The 27,227-nt window shown below is 48.7% G+C and overlaps 1 long non-coding RNA gene across 1 annotated transcript; it reads left to right on the top strand.

The window, feature by feature from the left end:
• The first annotated feature begins 945 nt into the window (after positions 1-945).
• LOC117977127 (uncharacterized) lies at positions 946-25,528 on the top strand. Its single transcript, XR_004668093.3, has 5 exons — positions 946-1,086; positions 9,180-9,333; positions 13,221-13,560; positions 14,965-15,060; positions 20,644-25,528. It is a non-coding gene; the product is annotated as an uncharacterized LOC117977127 (long non-coding RNA).
• The last annotated feature ends 1,699 nt before the right edge of the window (positions 25,529-27,227 follow it).

Below are 27,227 nucleotides of genomic sequence, written 5' to 3'. Positions count from 1 at the left end.
CAATCATGGCGGAAGGGGAAGCAAACACATACTTCTTCACATGGCAGCAGCAAGGAGAAGTGCTGAGCAAAAGTGGGGAAAGCCCCTTACAAAGCCATCAGCTCTTGTGAGAACTCGCTCACTATCATGAGAAGAGCATGAGGGTAACCACCCCACAATTCAATTACCTCCCACCAGGTCCCTCCCGTGACACATGGGGATTATGGGAACTATTAATTATCTTAATACAATTCAACATGAGATTTGGGTGGGGACACAGCCAAACCATATCACAACCACACAAATAACAATGTGACCAGTGCCCTAAACCTCGAGGGCATCCCTTGAGGAATTCCCCCTTGGGGAATCAGGGATGGCTCCATGGAGGAGGTGATGTCTGAGCTGAAGTCTGACAGATGAGAAGTTACCTGGTCTGAGTGGCAGAGAAGAGAGTTCCAGGCAAAAGGTACTGCAGGTGCAGATGTTCCAAGGAAGGATGGTGACCTCAGAAGTGGGTGAGGCTGGACAGCAGAGAGGTATCGGGAACAGGACAGGAAATGGGGAGAGGAGGCTGGAGAGGACCGTGGAGCGGAGCAAGTAGCACCTGCAGGACTGGCGCGGGTGTTGGTCCTTGTCTAAGAGCAACCGTGAGGTGGGGGTTGAAATGATCAGTGTGCCTCAGGCATCAATAGTGGATGGCAGTGGATCAGAGCTTAGGAAATAGAAGCTACTCTGGGTACTCCAAGTTTGTGGGGTTTAATTGAGGAATTGGGGGCTTTTGCAGGAGCAAAGGTAGTGAAGGATGGAGATGTTGCCAGGAAAGATCATGGCCTGCTCAAGAAGAAGCTCTGGGTGTGTGGTTGTCAGGAGATCACTGGGAAGCCCCTGGGAATCCTCAGGTCTCCTGTGGGCCTGGCTGCAGCTGCCTCGGAGATCAGCAGCTCCTTCTTTTCTTCCACTGTCCAGGTTTCTCACAAGAACCTCTCCTTGCAAAAACTAACCTGAAGCCCCTGAAAGAAGGATCCTTGGAAACACAGATCCTGCCCCTGCAAAGCCACTTTAGCTGGACATGGATGCAAAGAGAGCCCCAGACATTCTGCGCGCATGGTGTGTGGTTCACAGTAGGTGGTTTGGAATCTGACGATTTGGGTTCACGTCTTGCTACTACCACTTTTGAGATATGGGACTTAGAGCACGTTATTTATTGTATGGGTCTCAGTTTCCTCTTCTGTACCATCCGCCATGGGTTGGTTAAGAAGCTGAAATGGGCCGGGTGCGGTGGCTCATGCCTGTAATCCCAGCACTTTGGGTGGCTGAGGGAGGCGGATCACCTGATCAGGACTTTGAGACCCGCTTTGCCAACATGGTGAAACCTCATCTCTACTAAATATACAGAATTTAGCCTGGCATGGTGGCAGGCGCCTGTAATCCCAGCTACTCGGGGAGGCTGAGGCAGGAGAATCGCTTGAACCTGGGAGGTGGAGGTTGCACTGAGCTGAGATTGTGCCATTGCACTCCAGCCTGGGAGGCAGAGCAAGACTCCATCTAAAAAAAAAAAGGCCAGGCACGGTGGCTCACACCTGTAATCCCAGCACTTTGGGAGGCCGAGGAGGGCGGATCATGAGGTCAGGAGATCGAGACCATCCTGGCTAACATGGTGAAACCCCGTCTCTACTAAAAATACAAAAAAGTAGCTGGGCTTGCTGGTGGGTGCCTGTAGTCCCAGCTACTCAGGAGGCTGAGGGAGGAGAATGGCATGGGCCCGGGAGGCGGAGCTTGCAGTGAGCCGAGATCACGCCGTTGCACTCCAGCCTGGGTGACAGTGCGAGACTCCATCTCAAAAAAAAAAAAAAAAAAGAAGCTGAAATGGGTTAATGTGCACAATGCCCTTAGACCAGCACCTGAAAGTTAGTGAGGCTCACTGTGATTGGCTGCTATTCATGATTCCATAGATGGTTCTGGACTCAACGTGGAGAATGGATAGCTACGAAGTGATCGCAGATCAAGGGACAGCTGTCCAGGGAGAGGCAGCACTGACCGGGATGAGATGGTGGTGACAGGGCCACAGCAATGCCGATGCATTTGGGGGCTCCTTGGGGGATGAGATTGGCAGAGCGCGGTTGCAGACTGGAAGTGGGGACAGGAGCGGGAGAAGGAGGCTTCGACACCAACTCCCTGGGGGTCTGCCTCATGCAGTCCCCTGGATGTCACCGGAGCTCACTTCTCTTTGAGCACCTGGCTCTTGCTGACAGACTGCTTGGTGCATGGTGGGTGCCACGGGCCCCAAGGAGGGCAAGTTGCAGACGTGGCAGCAGTGCACATGAAAGCAGCCGCAGGGCCTGAACGCGAGGCTGTAACACGATGCGTGTGTGAAAGAGAGTCACACGGGCCTGCGGCAGGTGCGAGGAAGGTATTTCTGAGAGCCCCGTGAGCAGCTGCCTCACAGCTGGGCAGGGGAGCATGCCTGGGGGCACTCTCTGCAGCTGGGGGAGATTTGCAACCTCAGGATCAGAGCACTGGGCAAACCATTCTTGGAGCCTTCCAGGGAAGATGTAGCCTGACCCAGAACCTATTTGTGGACGATTTTTCCAGAGGGGTCCAGCGTGAGATGGACTCAAAGTGGGACTGTCGTTCAGCTCAACCACTCTGCAGCTTTTAGGGTGAACCCTCCTCCTAACAGAGCCTCAGCCTCCAAAATGGGGTTGATTGTAGAGGACTGAAGTCATGATAGGCGTGAATTTAATTCATCATATTCAGTGGTATGCATTTTGAAAAAAACCGAGATATTTGGTGATTCCTCCTGTCGTTTTACTCAGTGAGTGTCCTGTGGGACAGAGAGCAGGAAAAACTGAATCCTTTGAGGGCTTAGAATGGGCCAGTCATGTTCTCAGAGCCTCACTTGTCCTAGCCCACCTTATTCTATGTGACTCAGTGAGGTAAGCATTGTTATTTTTCCTGTTTTATGGAAGGAGGAAAGAGGCTTAGAGAGAATAAGCACCTTGACCCTGATCCCCCAGCCAGAAAGCTGCAGAGGTACAGTCGGGCTGTAAGCACTGCAGAAGACCACATCCACAGCGGCCACAGAGCACTGCCCCTGCCGCACCTCCTGCGTGTCCCCCAATGCCTACACTTTAACATGGCCCTGGATGCAGGGCCATGGCAGAGCCAGCGCTTGATGGACAACACAGTGTCCTTTCTCTTGCTAGAGGAAAATCTGGCTCTACCTGACCCCTGAGATGCAGCAAATTGGGTTTTCAACATTGAAACTTCCTGGGGGATTTTTTTAATTGTTTTTTTTTCTTTTTAAAAACCTAGGTGATACAACCATCTGATCTTTGGCAAACCTGACAAAAACAAGCAATGGGGAAAGGATTCCCTATTTAATAAATGGTGCTGGTAGAACTGGCTAGCCATATGCAGAAAATTGAAACTGGACCCCTTCCTTACACCTTTTACAAAAATTAACTCAAGATGGATGAAAGACTTAAATGTAAAACCCAAAACTATAAAAACCCTAGAAGAAAACCTAGGCAATACCATTCAGGACATAGGCACAGGCAAAGATTTCATGATGAAATGCCAAAAGCAATTGCAACAAAAGTAAGACAAATGGGATCTAATTAAACTAAAGAGCTTCTGCACAGCAAAAGAAACTATCATCACAGTAAACAGACAACTTACAGAATGGAAGGCAATTTTTGCAGTCTATCCATCTGACAAAGGTCTAATATCCAGAGTTTACAAGGAACTTAAATTTACAAGAAAAAAACAAACAACCCCATTAAAAAGTGTCTTATGGAAGACAGCGTAGCGATTCCTCAAAGATCTAGAGGCAGAAATACCATATGACCTAGCAATCCCATTACTGGGCATATACCCAAAGGAATATGAATCATTCTATTATAAAGATACATGCATGCGTATGTTCATTGCAACACTATTCACAATAGCAAAGACATGGAATCAACACAAATGCCCATCAATGATAGACTGGATAAAGAAAATGTGCTACATATAGACCATGGAATACCATGCAGCCGTAAAAATGAATGAGATCATGTCCTTTGAAGGGACATGGATGGAGTTGGAAGCCATTATCCTCAGCAAACTCATACAGAAACAGAAAACCAAACACCACATGCTCTCACTTATAAGTGGGAGTTGAATGATGAGAATGCATAGACACATGGCGGGGGCGGGGGGGCAGGGCAGAAAATACACACTGGGGCCTGTTGGGGGGTGAGGAGGGAGAGCATCAGGAAGAACAGCTAATGGATGCTGGGCTTCATACCTAGGTGATGGGATGATCTTGGCAGCAAACCACCATGGCATACATCTACCTATGCAACAAACCTGCACATCCTGAACTTAAAATAAAAGTTGAAGACAGGCCGGTCATGGTGGCTCACGCCTGTAATCCCAGCACTTTGGGAGGCCAAGGCGAGCAGATCACCTGAGGTCAGGAGTTCGAGACCAGCCTGGCCAACATGGTGAAACCCCATCTCTACTAAAAATACAAAAATTAGCTGGGCGTGGTGGCAGGCACCTATAATCCCAGCTACTTGGGAGGCTGAGGCAGGAGAATCACTTGAACCCAGGGAGGTGGAGGTTGTAGTGAGTTGAGATCATGCCCCTGCACTCCAGTCTGGGAGATAGAGTGAGAATCCATCTCAAACAAAACAAAACAAAACAAAATAAAAGTTGAAGACCAAAAAAAGGAAATAATAATAATAAAAGCAAGGTGAAATTCATATAATTAACCACTTTAAAATGTACAATTCAGTGGCTTTTAATACATTCTCGCCGTGCATGCACCACCACTCTGCAGTCCCAGAACACCTTCATCACCCCAAACGGAAGCTCTGCACCTGTTACCTAGTCAGTCCTCATCTCTCTCCCATCAGCCCCTGGCAATGACTCATCTTTCTGTCTCTTTGGATTTGCCTATTCTGGACATTGCATATCAAGGAAATCATAACAGTGTGTGATTTTTGTGTCCACCTTGTCTCAATTAGCATGTTTACAAAGTTTATCCATATTGCATCATGTATTGGAACTTCATTCCTTTCACAGCTGAATAATATTCCGTTGCCTGGCTATGCCACAATTGTTTATCTATTTATTTCTGGATGGACATTTGGGTTGTTTCTACCTTTTGGCTATTACAAATAATGCTACCATGAACATTTGTGTACAGATATATGTCTGGGCCCCTGTTTTCCATTCTGTTTGTTATATACCTAGGAGTGGAATTACTGGGTCATGTCATAACTGTTTAAGTTTTTGAGGAACTGTCAAATTGTTCTGATGAATTCTTTTTATTTTTATTGTATTATACTTTATTGTTTTGAGACAACGTCTTACTCTGTCACCCAGGCTGGAGTGCAGTGGCATGCTTATGGCTCACCGCAGCCTCAACCTCCCAGGCACAAGTGATCCTCCCACTTCAGCCTCCCTAGTAGCTGGAACTATAGGCATGTACCACCACGCCCAGCTAATTTTTGTATTTTTTTTTATAGAGACAAGGTTTCACCATGTTGCCCAGGCTGGATATTTTTTTAATGGAGTTACAAACTTTACATCAAGCACACACATTGTTAGATAAATGGCTTGATGAATTTTTCCATACATATGGAATAAGAGATAGGACATTTCCATGACCCCGGAGGACTTTCTTGAGCCCCTTTCCAGGCAGCACTTCTCCCCATCCTAGCGGAAAGGTAACCACTGTACTGAATTCTCTCACTGTCGATTAGCTTTGGAACTTTATGTAAATAGAATCATATAGTAAGTTCTGTTTTGTGTCTGGCTTCTTTGTCTCAACACAACGTCCATGAGATTCATTGATGTTGTTGTTGCTATTTTTCATTGCTGTGTAGTATTCTACTGATGAATATACCATAATTTTTTTTTTGAGACAGAGTCTCGCTCTGTTGCCCAGGCTGTGCAATGGTGCAATCTCGGCTCACTGCAACCTCTGCCTCCTGGGTTCAAGCGATTCTCCTGCCTCAGCCTCCTGAGTAGCTGGGATTACAGGCACACGCCAGCATGCCTGGCTAATTTTATTGTATTTTTAGTACAGATGGGGTTTCACCATGTTGGTCAGGCTGGTCTTGAACTCCTGACCTTGTGATCTGCCTGCCTCGGCCTCCCAAAGTGCTGGGATTACAGGTGTGAGCCACCGCACCCAGACTACCATAACTTATTTATCCATTCTATTTTTGATGTATATATTTGAGTTGTTTCCAGTTCTTGGCTCTAAGGAACCAAGCTGCTTTGAGCAGTCCTGTGCTTCTCTTTGTGTCGATGTGCGTGCACTTGTCTTGCTCGTGCCCTCAAGGAGAGTGTGCACTTAGCTTGAGTGGGTGCTGCCCGGCAGCTCCCAAGGGGTGGAGCCCATGGAGCATCCACCCTGAAACGCAGGAGGGTTCCAGCTGCACCACCTTCTCATCAATAGTTGGTATTTTAAGCTTTTTTTTTTTTTTTTTGGCTATCCTAAAAGAATTTTAGTAAAATTCAACAACAGAATTTCAATAAATTATTTAGCACTTTGAGTGGGTAAAACATTCAGACAGCTTCTAGTTCAAAAAGTATGTAAAAGTTAACACTGAGAACCCCCCTCCCACCCTGCCCCCATCCATCGACCCCAGTTCCCATCCCAATAGGAAAGCCCTATTAATAGTTCATTATTTATCCTCCCAGATATTTTTTATAGATAAAAGGCAATACAAATATATATATATATGTATATATATAGTCCCCATTTTAACACAAACGGCAGAATATTATGCACTCTTTTCTGCGTCTTGCTTTTTCCATTGAGCCGTCTTTCAAAGCTCCTTTCACTTCAGCACATGAAATTCATGAGTGATGTGCCATGATGAGGCCGCCTTGCTGGAAATATTTAGGTGCTGGTTGATCATTTGCTTCTACAGAGAGAATTGCAATAAATAACCTTGTACAAAAATGATCTTGGTCCTGCTCAAGAGCAGAACTGGCCAGGCACAGTGGCTCACGCCTGTAATCCCAGCACTTTGGGAGGCCAAATCTGGTGGATCGTTTGAGCCTAGCAGTTCGAGACCAGCCTGAGCAACATAATGAGACCTGTCTCTACAAAAAATAAAAAACTTAGCTGGGTGTGGTGGCACAGGCTTTGTGGTCCCAGCTACTTGGGAAGATGAGGTGGGAAAATTGCTTGAGCCTGGGAGGTCAAGGCTGCAGTGAGCCATGATCAAGCCACTGCACTCCAGTCTGGGTGACAGAGTGAGACCCTGTCTTAAAAAAATTATCATTCATATTTACTTATTCATTCTTTCATTCATTCAGAAATACCAGAAATATCACTTGGGGTCCTTGTTAGGTGTCAGGCACTGTTTCAAGTACTAGGAGGAAGTGGTCACAGTGGCTCATGCCTGTGATCCCAGCACTCTGGAAGGCCTAGGCGGGCAGATCACCTGAGGTCAGGAGTTTGAGACCAGCCTGGCCAGCATGGTGAAACCTCGTCTCTACCAAAAATACAAAATTAGTCGGGCGTGGTGGTGTGCGCCTATAATCCCAGCTACTTGGGAGGCTGAGGCAGGATAATCACTTGAGCCCAAGAGGCGGAGGTTGCAATGAGCTGAGATCGGACCATTGCACTCCAAACTGGGCAAAAAGAATGAAACTCCATCTAAAAAAATAAATAAATAAATAAAAATAAAAGTACTAGGAGGCATCTCAGGACCTAGAGCAATTGGACAGTATGCTGTGCATAAAAGATGCTCAATCTAATATTTGTTAGGCAATGAAATGAGTCTCTATAGAGCTTTCCCGCAACACCATTCTTGTTTGCTGGTTGGTTGATTTATTGTTTATGACGGTTTCAACACAAAATCAATTGAAATTCCAGGTTTTACAGTTTGTGAAAATTGTAATGTGTACAAAAAAGTGCACAAATTTGTAAGATTTGCAAAATGTACAATTTATTATTTGTGTGACTTGTAAAAAAACATTTAAATTTCTGAGCTTCAGGCTCTGGACTGTACTATGGGGGATAATAACATAACCCACAGGCTTATTCAGGAGGTGGAAGAAAGTGAGCCTTAGAAAGTGCTTAGTGTGGTCAGGAGCAGTGGCTCATGCCTGTAATCCCAGCACTTTGGGGGGCCGAGGCAGGTTGATTACCTGAGGACAGGAGTTTGAGACCAGCCTGGCCAACATGGTGAACCCCATCTCTACCAAAAATAAAAAAAAATTAGCCAAGTGTGGTGGGGCATGCCTGTAATCCCAGGTACTCAGGAGGCTGAGGCAGGAAAATTGCTTGAACTTGGGAGGTGGAGGTTGCAGTGAGCTACGATTGCACCACTGCTCTCCAGCCTGGGCGACAGAGCCAGTCTGTCTCAAATAAAATAAAATAAAACAGTGCTTAGTGCACAGTGCCTGCCTGCAGAAAGCCCTCAACAATGGTAGCACTGGTTATGCCTAGGACCTGGACAGCTCTGTGACATTTCATGAACCCAGAATGGCTGAAGAAGAAGCTGTGTGCAAGGAAGACGGGGGGAAAGGAGGATTGTGCCACCTCAGCCTTCCATCCCCCAATCTGCTCTTTGCTCTTCCACTTTGAAGTGGCCACATCCCAAGGAGGGAGAATCTCATCTGTTGCCCCTTAGATCAAAGTCTCCCTGGTCTGAGCAGCTGGCAGGTCTCTCTAGGTGTCCCGAGGGGGCTGATGGAGCATGGCAGGCCCCACTCCTTGTCTGCCTGCACCTCTGATTAGCAACATATCCCCTAGCACAGCCCTTGGGTCACCTACCTAAAGTCACACTCAATGCCCTGAGATTCCTTTTGCGAAGTATGTGACAGCCCTTTCCAGGTCACTGCAGTGGAATTTGACCTCTGGAGCTGGGCTCTCCCCCTTTCCAGAGTCACAGTATTCCACGGTTTGTTCCCACCCTCCTCCAAAGGCAGCAATCATGGCCATTTTCATTTTAATGTGCACTTCTTGTTATGATATTATTTGTCGATTACAAAAGTCATATATTCTCACTATAAAAATATAGAAACATAAGTGGAGAAAGTGAATCCTTTTCTCTAGAAATGAACAGTTTGTGAAAATTCCTTTAGAATGTATTTGCCTACCCTGACCATATTTTTTAAACTAAAATGGAATAACTGCATATTGTTTAGTCACCTTCTTCTTCTTGTTTCCTTTTTAACTTTAGGCACATCTTGGACATTATTCCAAATAGAGTCATCCTCTTTTAACCGCTGCAAAGAATCCCATCATATGGATGATCTGTAACAGGGGTCCCCAACCCCTGGGCGAGGACTGGCACCGGTCTGTGGCCTGTTAGGAACGGGGCCACACAGCAGGAGGTGAGTGTTGGCAGAGAGCGAGCATTACCATCTGAGCTTCGCCTCCTGTCAGATCAGCAGTAGCATCAGAGTCTCACAGGAGCATGAACCCCGTTGTGAGTTGCACATGCGAGGGATCCAGGCTGCACACTCCTTATGAGACTAACTAATGCCTGATGATCTGAGCTGGAGCAGCCTCATCCCAGAACCATTCCCCCCACCTCCTCCCAGTCCGTGGAAAAATGGTCTTCCATGAAACTGGTCCCTGGTGTGGAAAAGGTTGGGGACAGCTGATCTACAGTATATTGTTCCCACCCCATGGTTTGATATTTAAGTGGCTGCCAATTCTTTGCCATTACAAATAGCTCTGCAGCAACAAACAGCATTATACGCATATGATATGACACTTGAGGAATTGTAAAATTGAAAGTTGGAGTTACAATTGTAAAAATAGAATCTGGGCCAAATAATAGCCGTAATATCAATCAAGTGCCCACTGGATCCAGGCATGGTTTAATGCACTTCCCGTTTACTAATTAATTTGATCGTCACAATGATCTATGAATCAGGCACTGTCAGTCCCATTTCCAGGTGTAAAAATGGAGGCACGGAGAGGTTAAATAATTGAGATCACATGGCTGGTAAGAAGTATGTTTCACCTTCTGACCCATATTCCAACACCGACTTCCAGAAAGAGTGTATCCAGGTGTGCTGTTGCGAACTCGGCCTTCCTCCACTATAGCAGAAGCAGAACACAGAGGCCCACAACTCACAACGACCGAGCACTTCATGTAGATTCTGCCATTGCAATACTTACAGCCACCCCATTAAGTAGGAACCCTCCTTACCCCACTTTACTGTTGGGGAAACCAAGGCACAGAGCTTAAATGTTCACTTGTGATCAGCCTGCTGGTATAACCAGATTTGGAATTACGATCTGTTGAATTAAAGAGAATTCACATGAAAGTGGTTTAAGAAGTTTATGGGCACCCAAGACTCCTGGTCCACTAGATGACCCCTCTCCCCCAGGCATTCCCTTTGTACATCATTGGTGGATTTGGTGTCATTTGTGGATGGCAGTGACAGTGCCCTTGGAGATCTATGGGGGTGGTTGGGATGATTTCGGCACAGATGTCAAAGTTGAGCAGGCTTCTATCTGTGAGAGGGCAAAACTGTCCTCCAGGCGAGGGTTTGATACCACTTAGTGGGAAGGGAGGGAGGGCAGAGATTCCCCCAAAGTTGAGGAAGGGAGATGGGAGGGATCCTTGCTCTGAGATAGCCTCCAGGTGAGTACCTCCTGGGGCAGCCATCTGTGTGCCCCTCCCCATCCGCTGTCCCCTCCCCTGCACACTGGTCTGGGCTCCTCAGCTTCACTCTGTGGCCTCCCGGCATCCAGCCCCAGGTGCAGCCTGGGCCACCCACAGCTTAGTGCCAATTGCTTTACTCAGCTAATTAGATCAGCACCTCAGCCTTCTCAGGTGCCTCTGGATGTCCAGATGTGGGCCTGAGGCTGGGGAGAAAGAAGGACAGTCTCCTTCCCTCAGGGCTTATCAGGAAGGAGACAGACTTATTTCTAAGGAGAGACAGCACAGGCCTGGGTAGAGTTGGGGGTGACCAACTGATAATGTGGACAAAGCTGTCTCTGGGAGGGACCTCCGAGGAAGAGTGAGACAGGAAAGAAGGGGAGGGGGATGGCTTCCTGGCCACTGAGGAAGGACGATGGGGTGGAGTCAGCCCCCAAGGGGTAGCCTAGACTGCTCAGATCCCCCACCCACCCCCCGCTGCCGCAAACACACATACCAGGGGCCCACTGAGCCCTGGGGCGCTGCCTTTCCTGCTTGGAGAGGGCTGCCCCAGCTGGGATGTGACCCCAGCTCCTGTTCATGAGTCTGGTCCTGGGACCCTGGCTTCTCTGTGGAGTCTTTGTATGTTTGTGGATCCTTTGCTCACTCCCTCTCCATTCCCTTAGAGTGAAGACAGCCATCTCTGGGGTGGGGAGAGGGCCCTGAGAACCTGCCCTGGTCCCCCTGGCTGCAGCATCGTGTGGTTGCCAGGGCCTGGTAGCCCCTTTTGTCTCCTGCTTCCCCTAGGGCCCCCTCACATCACCTCCCACAGCTGCACAATGGACACAGGATTTCTGCTCTGAACCTTTGCACAGGATGCTCTGTCTGTCCCAGAACACATTTCCCCGCTTCTGGGGTGGGGTAGGGTTATCATCCTGGGGAACCTTACCCATCCTTCAGATCTGAGGTGACATTTTCCCCGCCTCCCCTACTCATTCTGGGTGGAGTCCAGCTGCTAGCCATGGGTACCTTAGCTGAGCTTTAAAAAGACGCCCTTATACCATGATTATGCAAGATGCTAACATTAGGGGAAGCCGGGTGAAGGGCAGATAGGAACTCTGCTGGTTTTGCAACCTTGCTGCAAGCCTAAAATTATTTTCAAAACACAAATTAGTAAGCAAAGATGTCCATTCCTCCCGACGGTCTTAGTGGGCTTGATCTCAGCTCCCACTTTTCACATGCGCAGGGCAGCCTGTGTGATCAGACCTACTGGTCCTGTGGGTTAAGGTCTCCCCTTTGTGTGTCCCCCATTAACACAAAGTGCGGCTGGATGGGGTGGCACCCCAGGATATACACAGGTGCACTCACCTGTTCACTAAGCCCCTGGTCTTACCTTCCACAAGCGTCAGCACAGGCTGTTTGACTCCTAACCTGCTGTTTGAAATCACTTTGCTAAATATCTTTGCATTAGAGCAAGTTTCCCTGCAGACCCAGAATCACTGATTCACACGCTGGTGGTTTATTGGGGATACATGTCCAGGAGAAACCACTATTGGAGTCAGGAAAGCAGAACCGAGAAGGGAAAACATCAAGGAAATCTGTGTGATTTTTAGCCACAATCCCAGCCTCACCTGATCCCAGGGAGTTCTGGGCTGTGAATGACACCCAGAGCTTGGCCTGCCTGAAGGCAGGACTAGGCTTTCAGTCTCTGGCTACAGGCTTCGGGAAGGTGGGGACCAGGTGTGTCCCGCTCCCTGCACCTGCAGGGGGAGCATCTGTGGCACAGAGCACCGGGCACTGGCTGTGGAAGTTGGGAGCAGAGCACAAAAGCAGAAAGGGGGACCTGAAGAGACCTGGGCAGGTCCAGGTGCGTGGAGTCAGAAGAACAGACAGTTGGGAAAGGAAGGTGGATGCAAAATGGGGAGAGGAGGGAGAAGCTGGAACCGACGGCACGAGCTGGTGCCCTGAGGACAGACTGAGCCCCGCATCCGCTCTTGTTGCCTCTCACCATGATGATGAGGATGTCACCAGCACTGGGCCCTTTATCACGAAGCTGAGCACACACCTGGACCTGGAGATGCTGTAGGAGGAGCCAGGGCCAGGTGGAGCAACAGCAGGCTGGTAGCTGCCCTGGGCCATGCAGTGTGCAGTGGAGAGCAACCATGTGTGTGTACGTGCTGCAAGGGGCTGAGGTGGTTTCACCCTCCAGGTCTCACTCGAGGGTCTCTCTCCTGGCCTCCTTCTCGTGGGTTGCATCGTATCCCCCAAAAGATATGTTGAGATGCTAAGCCCCAGGATCTCAGAATGTGACGTTATTTGGAATTAGAGTCATTGCACGTGTAATTAATTGAGGTAATGAGATCATTTAGAATAGGGTGGGCTCCTGATCCAGTAGAACTGTCCTAATAAGGAGAGGGAAACGTGGACACAGACCTGGAGAGGGAAGACGACGGGAAGACACACAGGGAGAAGATGGCCAGGTGGAAATAGAGGCAGAGATTGGGGTGATGCAGCCACAGCCAAGGACGCCTGGGGCTACCAGAAGCTGGAAGGGGCCAGGAAGGCTCCTCCCCCAGAGGTCTGGAGGGAGTGCTGCCCTGCTGACATCTTGATTTTGGCCTCCAGGCTTCTGGAACTGTGAGAGAACACATTTCCGTGGTTTTCAGCCATCCAAGCGTTCAGAACTTTGTGACAGCAGCCTCTGGAAACAGCCTCGCAGCAGAAACCCACATGGAAGGCAGTTCTGGAAGTGTGGCTCAGCCAGGCCCTGCAGGAGATCAGAGCCACCCCAGCCTCTGAGATGAATGTCTCCTCCTCACGGAGTTTTGCCAAGCCCCCTCCCTGAACCAGGGAGCCAGTCCTCTGCCTGGCTCCTTCCTGGTGCCAACCACAGTGGCGATTGCGTTGGGGCCCTGGACAGCCTTGCCAGGCTCCCTCAGGAGCCTGTCACTCCCTGAGGACAAAGGTACCGTCTGTTTCCTTCTTTTGGTTGCCCCAGGATTCAGCAAAGGGCCAGATTCCTTGTAGGGCCTTTTGTAACTGATGGAGAGAGTGGGGAGTTGCAGGGAGAGAGAAGCGCCCATCCCCAGGGTGGCATTGCAGCCAGCAGGGGCCCAGTGGACGGGAGTGGGGCCTCCCTGGTCTACTGCACTCTGTTGCCCAGGCTGGAGGGCAGTCAGCTGGTCAGCTGATGAACTCGGCTCAAAGAAAACCCAGCTTTTCTTTCCTGTGGGACAGACAGCTCCAAACCCTGGCCCACCAGCTTTCTCTGAGTGTTAATTTATCAGGACAATAATAATCCTCCTATGATTTAGGGTTTGGAGGGATTACCAGGCTGTGGTGGTGCAGCTGATAGGCGTTTATTACCTACTTAACCATTTAAGTAGAACAAAAAAGAAAATCCTTGTTGCACAAAAGGTGATGAATGTTTTTGTTAAAACACTCTATTAAAATGATTCATTAACATGACAAAGAATTGCCCAGTCTCCAGGCACCCTTGAGGAGGTTGGAACATCTGACCAGACAAGCGTTTTTGGGGAACTGCAAGAATTCAGGATTTGCTTCTACTCTGCATGGGGTGGGGGGTGGGGAGCGCCCCCCACCCTATGCAGAGGATGCCCCGCTGCTTTGTGGGATGTGGGTTTTTTTTAAGAACCCAGACCCGTGTTCTCCTATGACAGCGCTGCTGCAAACCATATTGCTAAGGGAGCAGCTATGAAGGAGTCCCAGCGGGTTTCCCAAAGTCTGCTACCTATTAGGTCATTTGCTCTCCTTTCCCTTTTAAACAGCAAAGGTGTCAGCTTGGCACGTCACCCCTGTGCCGTCCGATGATAGTGTTAGATCACTCAGGGGCTGACGCATAGTAGGTGGATTCTAAACTTTTAATGAATATAACATGGCAGGAAGTGGCTACCCTGGAGTGATGGACAGCTGGGTCGGGAGGTGGGGAGGCGTGCTTTGGACTGGCCTCGGTTTACATCCTCACTGCCCCGCCCTCGTGTGTGGCCTTGAAGAAGTGACTTCTCTCCAAGCTTCAGTTTCCAGTCTGAAAAATGGAGCTCACACCCAGACTTTGTTCCTAGGGCTGTCGCAGGGGTTAAGTGAGAGCACAGTGGCAATGTTCTTGGGCCAGTTCCTGGAAGGAACGTAGCACATTGCCCGGCACAGAGCAAATGCTGAGGAAAGTCACTTGGGGCTGTCTTCAGGCTGGATCAGAAAATTCCTCTTTCAGCAAAGACACCATCTGGCAAGCGCTCTGCAGTCTCCGCCATCCTCTGTAGTTCTGCCAGCTTATTACTGTTTTGTTTTAAAAATATAGATGACATTTATCGAGTACTCACTGTTATTTCTCCCTTAATTCTCTCCACAGCCCCATGAGGTAGGTGCTGCCATGAGCCCTATTTTCCAGATGAGGAAAACTGAGGCTTAGAAACAGTTAAGTGGCCCGTCCTAGATCACATGGCCAGTAAGTGACTTGTGCCCAATTTGAACCCTAATCTGTTTGAATCTTTGCCTTCGGTATTTACAAATGTGTCTTGCCAGTTGGGAGAGGCAGGAAATGGGCAAGTGTTTCTTCAGGAATCAAGAACCAGAATCTTCCGTGCCCTTTATCTCATCGAAGCGCCACGGCAGCACTTCAAAGTAGATGTTTTATTTGTTTTGATTTATGGCTGCTTGCTCATGAGTGTTATTCCTTGGTGAGGAAGGAGAGGTCTTGGGGGAGGCAAGCAGGCTTTGGAGGAAAAAATGCATTTGGGTTCAGCTTCATGATGGAGCTGTGTGACCCAGGGGACGCTGCTTAACCTCTCTGTGCCGCAGCTTTTTCAGTGGTAATCTTGGCACCTACCTTCTAGGGTGGTCCGAGGCACGGTGTCTATGAGGGGCTATGCCCAGTGCCTACCCACTGTCAGGGCTTGGTAACTGTTGGCTGAGATGATCTGGCAGGACCATGCTGGCCTCCCTGTCATTACTCAGTGGGTGGCGATGATCTATGGGGTTTCCACCACTGCACACTGTTCACACCAGTCTGACCGCTGATAACTCCTCTACTCCCAACAACAGATCTCCCTATTTTCCTTTTAGTTGAAGATGAAATTCATATTTCTATTATCTACTATAGGTGTGTCTGAGAGCAAAAAGGGAAAAACATGTGATTTAAAGCCTGGAATTCAAACCCCTCAAATCTTTGAAGCTACAGCCAGCTGAAAAAAATTGCAGTCAACTGTAGTCATTCATGTTTATCAGGGGGAGAAAAAAAAAAAAAAAAAGGTTCACTCCAAACAAAAGCCCTTACCAGGGAGAGGGAAAATATGAGAAGTATTTGGTCGGACGCTTCATTTGCTCCAGAGCCCGCCTCTGAGCGGCTTACCCAGCAAGGCATTCCGGCCGCTGGGGGCTCGACCTGTCCCCCACCCCAGGACGTTATTAAGTTGGAAATAATTAAGGTTGCTAAGTGACTTCACCCCTTGTGAAACTGCTGGAAAGGAATCCAGTCATTGTTTAATTAAAAAATGAAGAAAGAAAGGCTAAGAAGGACAAAAGAAAAGGGAGGAAGAAAGAAAAAGAAGGAAAAAGGGAAGGAGGGAAGGAATGGGGAAAGGAAGAGAGGAAAGGGAGCTGTGTGATGTGCTCAGGGAATGGGCCCAGAGGCTAGGTAGGGGCATCTCTTCCTATCACGCAAGACTCCATCTCCTGCTCAGCCGCACTGCGGTCCCTGCCTTTGCACGCCTCTGTGGCCATCATCCCTCCTGGCACCACTGTTTAGGCAGCTGCCTCCTTCCTGCCACCAGGGAGGAACAAAGTGAACCTGGAGTTCTCCTGGCATCAGATGCCAGCTTCTAAAGGCTCAAAGGGGCCCAGTTAACACACTGAGCAGGAGTTCCAATTCAAGAGTGGCTCCTGCGCTTCCCAGCCGTGTGGCCTGGGGAAACATCTTTTAACCCCAATGAAGCTGCCATTTTTGTAGGTTAAAACCGTCAGATATCAGCAATTCCATAAGGTCCCACCTGAATTGCTTAAAAGGAAAGAGCGTAGGAGTGCTTTTCAAATGGGCAAATGTCGTCCTACTACGAGGCAGTAACGCGTTCCCCATGCAGTCACTGAGTATCTCTGAGATGTCAGTGTGGGGCTAAGTTGGTACGTAGTGTGGACCTGCTTAATCCTTGTAGCAACCCCAAAAATGGATGTGGCTGTTTCGCCATGTTGTAGATGAGGCAGCTGAGGCTCAAACAGCCCAAATCTCATGCCTCAGGACGTTCTACTAGAATGTGAAGCAGCTAGGATTTGAACCCAGGTAGTCTGGCTTCAGAGCCTGGGCCCTTCACTATTAATTAGTCAACCATCAATTAATTAAATCAATACATTCATTTGTTCAGGAAATACTTATGGAGTTTTCTTTTAATGGACCATGTACTGTTCTAGGCATTAGAAATGCAGTGATAAGGAAGAAAGAGACTCTTCCATGGAGAAAGACAACATGTGGCAGATAAATAAAAGGTATTACAGACAATGGTTGACCCCAGGGGGAGAGATTTTGCTAGGGTGGTCTGGGTGGTGATATAGAAGGAAGAGGCAGCGTAGCTGGAACATCTGGAATGGGGCAAAGTGATACTGGCAGGCAGCAAGTTGGGGGGGCAATTGTGGGCTGTGGCATGGACTTCCGGGGCCACAGTCCAGGCAGGTGTAGCCTGGACCCAGGGCAGAAGTGGGTAGGGTCAGACTCTACCTTGAAGGTAGAAGCAGCAGGACCTGCTGATGACTTAGATGCGTGGGAAAGAAAAGGCTATTATTTTTGTCATCCCAAGTCCACAGCTAGTAAGTTGCAGAGCAAGGACTGGAAGCCAGGCTCTTCATATGGGGCAAATATTCCCTTCGCCATTCATTACACAAGCATTTATTGAGTTTTGTGCCAGGTGCTGAGACAGCCCTGTTCTGCCCTTCCAGAGCTTCTATTCTCCAGGGGAAGGCAGACTCCAAGCCACAAAAGTCATTGGGACCCATACAATTATGTAGGTGCAAAGAAGCGGGGTGCCCCAACACACAGCAAGGGGATGGACCCCATCACTCCAGGCTTCCTGGGGCCTGCAGAGGGGCAAAGTTGGACTATAAAGATAGCTGGCTGGGTGCAGTGGCTACGCCTATAATCCCAGCACCTTGGGAAGCCAAGGTGGGTGGATCACAAGGTCAGGAGTTCGAGACCAGCCTGGCCAACATAGTGAAACACTGTCTCTACTAAAAATATAAAAATTAGCCAGGTGTGGTGGCATGCGCCTGTAGTCCCAGCTGCTAGGGAGGGTGAGGCAGGAGAATCGCTGGAACCCGGGAAGCGGAGGTTGCAATGAGCCAAGACTGCGCCATTGCACTCCAGCCTGGGCCACAGGGTGAAACTCTGTCTCAAAAAAAAAAAAAAAAAAAAAAAAGCCAACACCTTTTGATGCTTCCCAGAGGCCAGGGAGTATGCTGAAAAGTTTAAATCTATTATCTTATGTCAATCTTTATAAGAACGCTGGGAGGCTGGATGTGGTGGCTCACACTTGTAATGCCAGCAATCTGGGAGGCTGAGGCAGGTGGATCACTTGAGTCCAGGAGCTTGAGACCAGCCTGGGCAACATGGTGAAACCCCATCTCTACAAAAAAAAAAAAAAAAAAAAAAAAAATTAGCTACACATGGTGGCACACACCTGTAGTCCCAGCTACTTGTGGGGCTGAGGCACGAGTATTGCTTGAGCCCAGGAGGTCAAAGCTGCAGTGAACCATGATTGCACCACTGCACTCCAGCCTGGGTAACAGAACAAGACCCTGTCTCAAAACCACAACATCAAGAAAAACAACCCCCAAAACAACAAAAGCCTAGGAGGAGGAAACTATTTTTACTCCCTCTTTACAGATGAGAAAATCCAAGTTTTGGGGTGGTGGGGGCAGGTTGCCCAAGGTCACACCACTGGCAGAGCTGGGACTCAAACCTTGGGGCTCAGATCCTAAACTTCACCCCTTCCCTCTCTGCTCAAAGTTCTGTGATATCAGCCCCTTCTCATCACTTCTTAGAAACAAAGAGATGTGATTAACAAACCAATATGTCAAATACTAAGCATGTTCTACCTCCAGACAGTCTCTGGTGATGGAAGCAGGTGTGTTTGGGGGCAGGGTAGAAGGTTTGAGCTGAGCAAAATTTGATGAAAGTCCAGAATTTTGCATGGCTTTTAATTACTTTCAGATTTAATATAATATCATTTGGTGTGATTTATTCTACTCAAAGATTGATTAGTAATACAACTTGAATTGTATTCCATTTCCCCCACACAATTTAAGACGAGTTAGTGCCAAATAAAGACTAACCCTAAAACCTGTTTCTTTAAAGAGCCCCAGTCGCCCTTGTTCTCATGCACTTGGAAAGGAGAAATTGTGCCTCCACCAGTCAGACAGCAATTTGATCCTTCCTGAACCTCAAACAAATGAGGGTCCTTCCCATCTCAGCGGCGGTGGGTGCTTTAATGGGGTCTGAGTCACCTCCTCCTAGCCCAGGGTTTCTCGACCTCAGCACTATTCTCTTCTGGGCCAGATCCTCCACTGTTGGGGGGCCCATCCTGTGCATCAGAGGGTGTTAAGCCACATCCTTGACCTTCACCCACTAAATGCCAGTAGCACCCCCTTTCCCCAGTTGTGACAGCAAAAATGTCCCTAGACACTGCTCCATGTTCTCTGTGGGGGCACAGTTGCCCCCTGCTGAGAACCACTGATTGCTTTTGTGGGGAACCAGAGCATGTTCTTCAGAGGCAAACTTAAAATCTCACTCAAAAGTGGGGAAACTCCCTCTGAGGGATAAATCACAACTTTTCATTTTTTAGAGACAGGGTCTCGCTCTGTTGCCCAGGCTGGAATGCAGTGGCGTGATCATAGCTCACTGCAGCCTCAAACTCCTGGGCTCAAGGGATCCTCCCACCTCCGCCCGAGTAGCTGGGACTACAAACGTGTGCCTCCATGCCCAGCTATTTTTTTTTCTTATTTGTTTTGTAGAGAGATGAGGTTTCACTACATTGCCCAGGCTGAACTCAAACTCCTGGGATCAAGCTATCCTCCCACCTCGGCCTCCCAAAGTGTTGGGATTACAGGCATGAGCCACCATGCCCGGCTTGTTTCCTTGTTTCTTTTGTCACTGTTGCTACATGGAGAGCATCCTTCAGGTGCCACTGGGGGACCCTCAGAGGACTGACACCTGCAGACATTGGGGCTTAAGAAGGGTGCAGGGCAGGCAGCTACTTGTGCCCTGGCAGCGGTTCGTATCTTTCCATCTGTTTCTTCCCCTCTGTATCCTGGATTCTGCATGAACCAAAGGGCCCCCTGAGGCCTCAAGATGAAAAGTAAAGTGGTCAGAAATGTGCCTCCCTTAATGCAGTTGGAGTTCTTGGGCCGGGGAACACATGTTGTTCCATTTAGTGGATTTGCTCTACCAGCTTCTGGGTGTTCAGCTTTTGGGAACCCCTATCCCTCCAGGATGACGTTTGATGTTACTGTGTGTGTGTCCCTAACACTCTGCAGGCAGTAATTATACAAATTTGCGGGACGGTCCTCGTCTCGACGACCCCCTCCCCCTTTTCCATCTCAGACAACAAATAAAACAGCCCAGCTCTCCTTTGCGGCAGGACCACCAGGGCTGAGCAAAGGGCCGCCAGCCCCTCCCCAGGGTCCCTCGCGCTCCCCACTTGGCTCTTTCAAGGGCGTTTCAATGAGCAGCCTTGTTGAGACTTCCACTAGGGCCCGGCCTAGAAGGGACCATTAAAAACAGTTTCATCAGAACAAAAGAGGTTCTGTTCTTATTGTCCCCCTGGCTGCAGTTTGGATGCAGCAGCTGAAAATCTATCTGGACCGAGCAACAAATCTGGACTCAACCACACTGTGGAGTTCACCCTCAGTAGGGATTTCTGGGTGGATCCTTGGAGCAGATAATTTACAGCTAAAGCAAAACACAAGGAGAAGCTTTTTATTTGGCACAAATGTTTTCTATTAAAAGCCTTCGGAAGCCCCGGTAACTGGAGCTCTCTTCTTCTTACAGGAGCTTGAGGTGATTGTATTCCTGCACACAGAGCCCCTCAGAAGAATTCTTGGTTTGAATGCCAGTCTCGTCTGCGAGGAGGAGTGTGGAGCTGCGCTATGAAAGATCGCACGGAGCCCAGAGCATGTGGAAGGGGAGTGTCTTTGGGTTGATTTTAAATGCCGGTCCTGAAAGCTTTGTGGTTGGTGATTTTCTGCTGCTGAGACGCACCAAACAGGCAGGGGCATTTGTGGTCTGGACACAGGGAGAATTTCCCCAGAGTAGAACTGTTTGTCTGTCATGGGGGATGGAAACTTTTGTGGCCAGCTTTCTGGGACATCAGATGAGGTCAGTGCCACCAATTCCACGGAATGGACTGCCTAAAAGAAGTTATTTTAAAATTTATGTTTGTTTTAAAAAAGTTATTTTTAGGCTGGCTGTGGTGGCTCACACCTGTAATCCCAGCACTTGGGGAAACCGAGGCCAGTGGATCACCTGAGGTCAGGAATTCGAAACCAGCTTGGCCAGTATGGCAAAACCCCATCTCCACTAAAAATACAAAAAAATTAGCCGGGTGTGGTGGTGGGCGCTTGTAATCCCAGCTTCTTGGAAGGCTGAGGCAGGAGAATCGCTTGAACTCAGGAGGCAGAGGTTGCAGTGAGCCGAGATCATGCCACTGTACACCAGCCTCAGTGACTTAGGGAGACTCTGTCTCAAAACAAAACAAAACAAAAAGTTTTTGAATTTTTTTTTTTTCTGTATTGCCAAAGATGAAATTTCGAGAGATGACTAGTTTCAGCAGCTTATTTAGTTTGACCTCTGGAAACCTCATGCAGATTTCCAGAATGGTCATTTTCAAAGCTGCCAGTTAGTGTCTGTGTGCAGGGCCTAGGGCAGCTCAGAGCCACTTTCATTCAGGTCATGAATTTGTCGAAACAGAGGAGTCGCGGGAGCCCATTTTGCTGTTCTGGATTCTCAACTCTAGGAAACACGTCCCTGCAAGGCCCTGAAGATGACCCCCAAGTGCAAACAAGAACCAGCCAGAAAGCTACAGGCCAACAGGTGTATCACAGCATTTCTGAGAATTCTATATCAGATGGACGTCAGCAATGTTGCTTTCCCTGTGCCCAACAACCAGGATATTCCTGGAGTCTGTTTTTCTTTCTCCCTTGAGGAATTCAGAAGTGCCCTCCTGAGGAAATGTCAACTGCGAGGCCAACATGAAGAGTGGTACTGGCTGCCAGTCATTTCTTTCTTTTTCTTTTTTTTTTTTTTTTTTTGAGACAGAGTCTCGCTCTGTTGCCCAGGCTGGACTGCAGTGGGGGTGATCTCAGCTCATTGCAACCTCTGCCTCCTGGGTTCAAGCAATTCTCCTGCTTCAGCCTCCCAAGTAGCTGGGATTACAGGCGCCCGCCACCACACCTGACTAATTTTTGTATTTTTAGTAGAGACAGGGTTTCACCATGTTGACCAGGCTGGTCTTGAACTCCTGACTTTAAGTGATCCGCCCGCCTCAGCCTCCCAAGTGCTGGGATTACAGGCGTGAGACACTGTGCCCGGCCAGTTGTCATTTCTTAAGTTGATTTTGTGTTAGGCACTTTCCATGGATTATCTCATTGGTTCTTCCCAGCAATCTGAGGGAGATAGATGAGAGAAATAATTCAGCCCATTTTACAAATGAGAAAACAGAGACCTAGAAAGGTTTGGCAAATTGTCCAGGATCGCATGGTGAGCAAATGGCAGATTCTGATTCAGGAGTCCTGGGTGGGCTGAGGTCCTGCTCCTGGTGGTGCTGAAACCCCATTTCTACTAAAAAGACAAAAATTAGCCAGGCACGGTGGCAGGTGCCTGTAGTTCCAGCGACTCGGGAGGCTGAGGCAGGAGAATCGCTTGAACCCGGGAGGTGGAGGTGGCAGTGAGCCGAGATCGCACCACTGCACTCTAGCCTGGGCGACACAGCGAGACTCCGTCTCTTAAAAAAAAAAAAAAAAAGGAATGCTCTTCCCCAGTGATGTGAGCGGCTCCCTCCCCTCTGTCCTCAGGGGTCTCTGCTCAGATCTGGGGCTTTTCCTGATTACTATAGCTAAAGTGGCATACTTGTCCCTCTCTGCACCCCTGCCCTGTGTTACTGGGCCCAGTCTAACAGCCCTGTTAGGGTAAAAGTCCCATGTGTGGAGAAGTTTGGTCCATGTTGTTCACTCCTGTACGCACCACACTCAGAATAAGGTCTGGCACATGGTAATACTCACTAAATAATTAATGCAAGAGGGTAGAATGAACCCCTAGAAGAATCTATTCAAAAAGCAGACAAAAGGAGTTTAAATTCAAAGTAGGAACAAAGACGGGCACAAAAACCAACACACAAACAAAACCCAGCGGCAAGCGAGGGCCGCTCCCTGATTGAGCAGCTGTGTCGAGTCCCCGCTACCTGCCAGGTGTTGAACCAGGAGGCAGGAGCCTGTGGCAGATGGTCTCATGACGGAGGTGGATGAGAAGTCAGGAACCACACTGGACTGAGTTAGGGCGGCAGCTGAAAAAGAGCAGGGGATCTGTGAACTCCTCTATTGATCAAGTGTTCATTGTACACTGACTGTATGCAGAGTCCTGTGTTAGACACAGAAAGTACAAAACAGCATATGCGGCATGTCCTCTAGGAGCTCACAAACCAACGGGCATGTGGCACCCAGTGCTAACGACCTGCAAACCCATGACAGCACAGAAATTCAGAGCTGGAGAGGTCGTTGTCCGGGGTAAGCATCTGCTCCCCAGGGCCTCTGTCTACAGAACCCCAGTTCAGCTGGGTGCTTGGCCATCAAGGGGGGTTTTTGATAAAATTTTCTTTTCTTTTCTGTTCTTTTCTCTCTTCTCTTCCCCTTTCTTTCTTTTCTTTCTTTCTTTCTTTCCTTTCTTTCTTTCTTTCTTTCTTTCTTTCTTTCTTTCTTTCTTTCGTTCTTTCGTTCTTTCGTTCTTTCATTCTTTCCTTTTTTTGAGATTGCATTTTGCTCTTGTCGCCCAGGCTGGAGTGCAATGGCGCCATCTCGGCTCACTGCAACCACTGCCTCCAGGGTTCAAGTGATTCTCCTGCTTCAGCCTTCTGAGTAGCTGGGATTACAGGGGCCCACCACCACACCCAGCTAATTTTTGTATTTTTAGTAGAGATGGGGTTTCGCCATGTTGGCCAGGCTGGTCTTGAATTCCTGACCTCAGGTGATCTGCCCCCCTCTGCCTCCCAAAGTGCTGGGGTTACAGGTGTGAGCCACCATGCCCAGGAAAATTTGGTTTCCTTTTTACTGACCCAGTGCCCCTTCCTGGATTCAGGTGACAGCGTCCCCCCGCTTTGGGGAAATGGTGCCTGCCCTACCATATGGGTCTCTGGTGGGGCTGACCCAGTGCCCTGACCTCCACCCTGACTCAGAGGTGAGCAGGCAAGGCTGGGAAATCCAGGTGCTCCCTTCCCCGTTTGCCATTACTGGTGCGCAAGGTAAGCCAAGACCTGGACATTCTCTCTTGGGAGCAAGAGGCTCTCTCTCTCTCTTCCCAGGGTCACTTGCTGGCCTTGACATATGGCAATGCAGAGGAAACCTCTCTGTGGTAGGAAATAGTGAAGCCAGCATTCAGATAGATGCCGAGTTGAAAGATGGAGACAGAAAGAAATGGAGCCCCAGAGACAGAGGTCACTCCATGAGCCCCTGGGCACAGCGTTGATAGGACTTCCCCGTTAGGGAAACTACTCTGAGTTGGGCATTGAGCCGTTTTGAGTTGGGTTTCTGACACTTGCACATGATAGATCTCTGACTTAATATAACAGCTTGTGAAACACTCTACCCTCTCCTCCCTAATTAAAGACAGAGAATGTAATTCCAGCACTTTGGGAGGCTGAGGCGGGTGGATCACAAGGTCAAGAGATCAAGACCATCTTGGCCAACATGGTGAAAACCCATCTCTACTAAAAATACAAAAATTAGCTAGGCGTAGTGGTGCGTGCCTGTAGTCCCAGCTACTTGGGAGGCTGAGGCAGGAGAATCGCTTGAACTCAGGAGGCGGAGGTTGCAGTGAGCCGAGATTGCGCCACTACACTCCAGCCTGGTGACAGAGCAAGACTCCGTCTCAAAAAAAAAAAAAAAAAAATTTGAGAAGTCCTGCAGTGAAGAAACATGTTTCCCTTTCTGGAGCCCATCGTTTCTTAAACTTACTTGACAGAAAGTCATTTTCCCTCACAACATGTGCAAACATTTTGGTGAACCGGAGAAAGAGAGAGGGTCCTCCATGCAGTGAAACATTGAAGGCATGGAGGTGATATTTGCAACACGAAACTCGTCTGGAAAACGGGGCTTTGGAGTGGCTCCTTGAAGCCAGACATAGAGAATTATCTAGATGAAACCTTCCTGTGCTGCTATAGAACTTAGCTCCTGAGTAAAGAATTTTGTGTCTACATGGGGCCATTTTCACAACACGACTTTTTTGAGTCACGTTCTGTTGTTTTATCTATAAAAATTCTGCCTCGGAGACAGGCCTGCTTTTTAAACACAGGGTGGTTTTATCTGCTCAGCCTGTTTATTGCTTCATGCCAAGAAGGCTTTCTGAAGTCACAGATGCCTTGAACCTCTAAGCAAGGGACTCAAAATGCCCACACTAGATTGATTTCTTTTCTCTCCTTAAAAAAATGGAAATAAAAGAACCAAATGTCTGTAAATTGAATTTTCTGGTTATAATGAGGCTTTTGAACCCCTGTAAATCATCCTTTTGTTTCTCTGGTTCCCACCCCACCCCGCCAGCAAATTCCTACATGGCATTTGGGGATGAAAGAATATTACCCCATAAAAACAAAATCAGGGCTCCAGTGCCAGAGATGTGGAGGTTGTAAGGAGCCATGGATTACGGTGGGGTCCAGAGAAGGGAGGTGGTGGTGGCTTGAGGTGTAGGACAGCTTCTACCCTTCACTGGAGTCCTAAAGAAAAAACCCTGGACTTGGTATCTAAACAGCAGCCTTAGGAAATGGTCTGGGTCTAAGGTGACCACAATCTTTTGCAAACTCTTTGATGTCTGGGAACATCATGTTTCCCGGCTTTGCAGATGCAGGCAGCTCACTGGGAGCTTGTTGGAAGCAGAGATGGGTGGGGCAGAAGTCTGGCTGAGGAGGGTCACTGAGACTTGGAAGAGGAGAACAGACCAGGGCCAGCAATGCCTATGTCTGGAGACTCTGTTCGGGGACAGGGGCCCCAGCTGGAAGTTGGGTCAGAGTTCTTTGGGCTGTGAGAGGCACTGACTCGAGCCACCCCAAGGAATGTGGTGGGATCATAAAGACACTTGTGTCTGGGGACCTGGGCACAGGGAAACATCGACTCCAGGAAAAGCTGGAGTTAGGAGGGGCTTCTGGAGCCAAGCATCCCAGATGCTCTTGTGGGTCACCACAGGGCCTTTGCACCCACCGTTGCCTCTACCCACAGTCCCCTCCCCCTGCTCCTCCTAGGCCTGGCTTTGGAGACCTCCCTTCCTCAGAGAGGCCTTCCCACCCTCTGCTCTTAGCCTCTCGCTGGGCTTTCTTTTTCTCCATGCACTTGTCAGTCACTCCTGCTTCTCGTCCATCTCCCCTAACTAAAATACCTGTGTGAAAAGTCTTGAATATCTTTCCACTGCTGCCGTCTCATGGTCTGAAAGAGACTGTCACATGGTGGGAATAAATTAATATATATGTGAATGAATCAATGAATGAATAAAACTTCAGGGCTGCTGGGTACAGTTGCTGAGAGTGTGTACTGCACAACTCCAGAGGTCACCGTTCTCAAAGGCAAGAATAGGAATGTTGATCCCAGAGTGCACAGTGTACAACATACACTACTGGACCCCAGTGGCCTGAGCTCCTTTATAAGGCCAGCTTGCTCACCACCCATCATGGCCACACTTTCTACCTCTTGACCTGGCCTCATTCCTGTAACCTCGTTTTCTCTGGATTTCCTATTTCAAATACCCAGGGAAGTGAATCTGATAACTCTGGATAGTTGTCTTGCCTCAAGCTAGGTCATCAGTCACTCTGGGCAGCTTGGAATAATGGCCTTCACATGACATCCTCTATCCTGATTATTTCTGGCTGGGGGGAGGGCAAGGTTGCCTGTGGTGGCCACCTGTGTGTGCAGCCTGCCTGGACCCATGCAAATACTTCACACACAATGTCTCATTTTAACCCCACGACATCCCAACAAGGCAGCACATTTATTTATTTATTTATCTATTTATATCTGAGATGGAGTTTTGCTCTTGTTGCCCAGGCTAGACTGCAATGGCACAATCTCAGCTCACTGCAACCTCCTCCTCCAGGGTTCAAGTGATTCTCCTGCCTCAGCCTCCCGAGTAGCTGGGATTACAGGCATGCACCACCACACCCAGCTAATTTTGTATTTTTTAGTAGAGACTGGGTTTCACCATAGTGGTCAGGGTGGTCTTGAACTTCTGACCTCAGGTGATCCACCCACCTTGGCCTCCCAAAGTGCTGGGATTATAGGCGTGAGCCACTGTGACTGGCCAGGCAGCGCTATAATTATACCTACTTTACAGGTGAGGAAATGGGCTCAGAGACTGCTATCAGGCTGGCTGAATTAAAACATGGT

This window comes from Pan paniscus, chromosome 21 (genome assembly GCF_029289425.2).
Source record: "Pan paniscus chromosome 21, NHGRI_mPanPan1-v2.0_pri, whole genome shotgun sequence".
In the NCBI taxonomy this organism is placed as follows: domain Eukaryota; kingdom Metazoa; phylum Chordata; class Mammalia; order Primates; family Hominidae; genus Pan; species Pan paniscus.
Note: the sequence above shows the minus strand (reverse complement) of the source record. Positions and strands in the feature narration are given on the sequence as shown.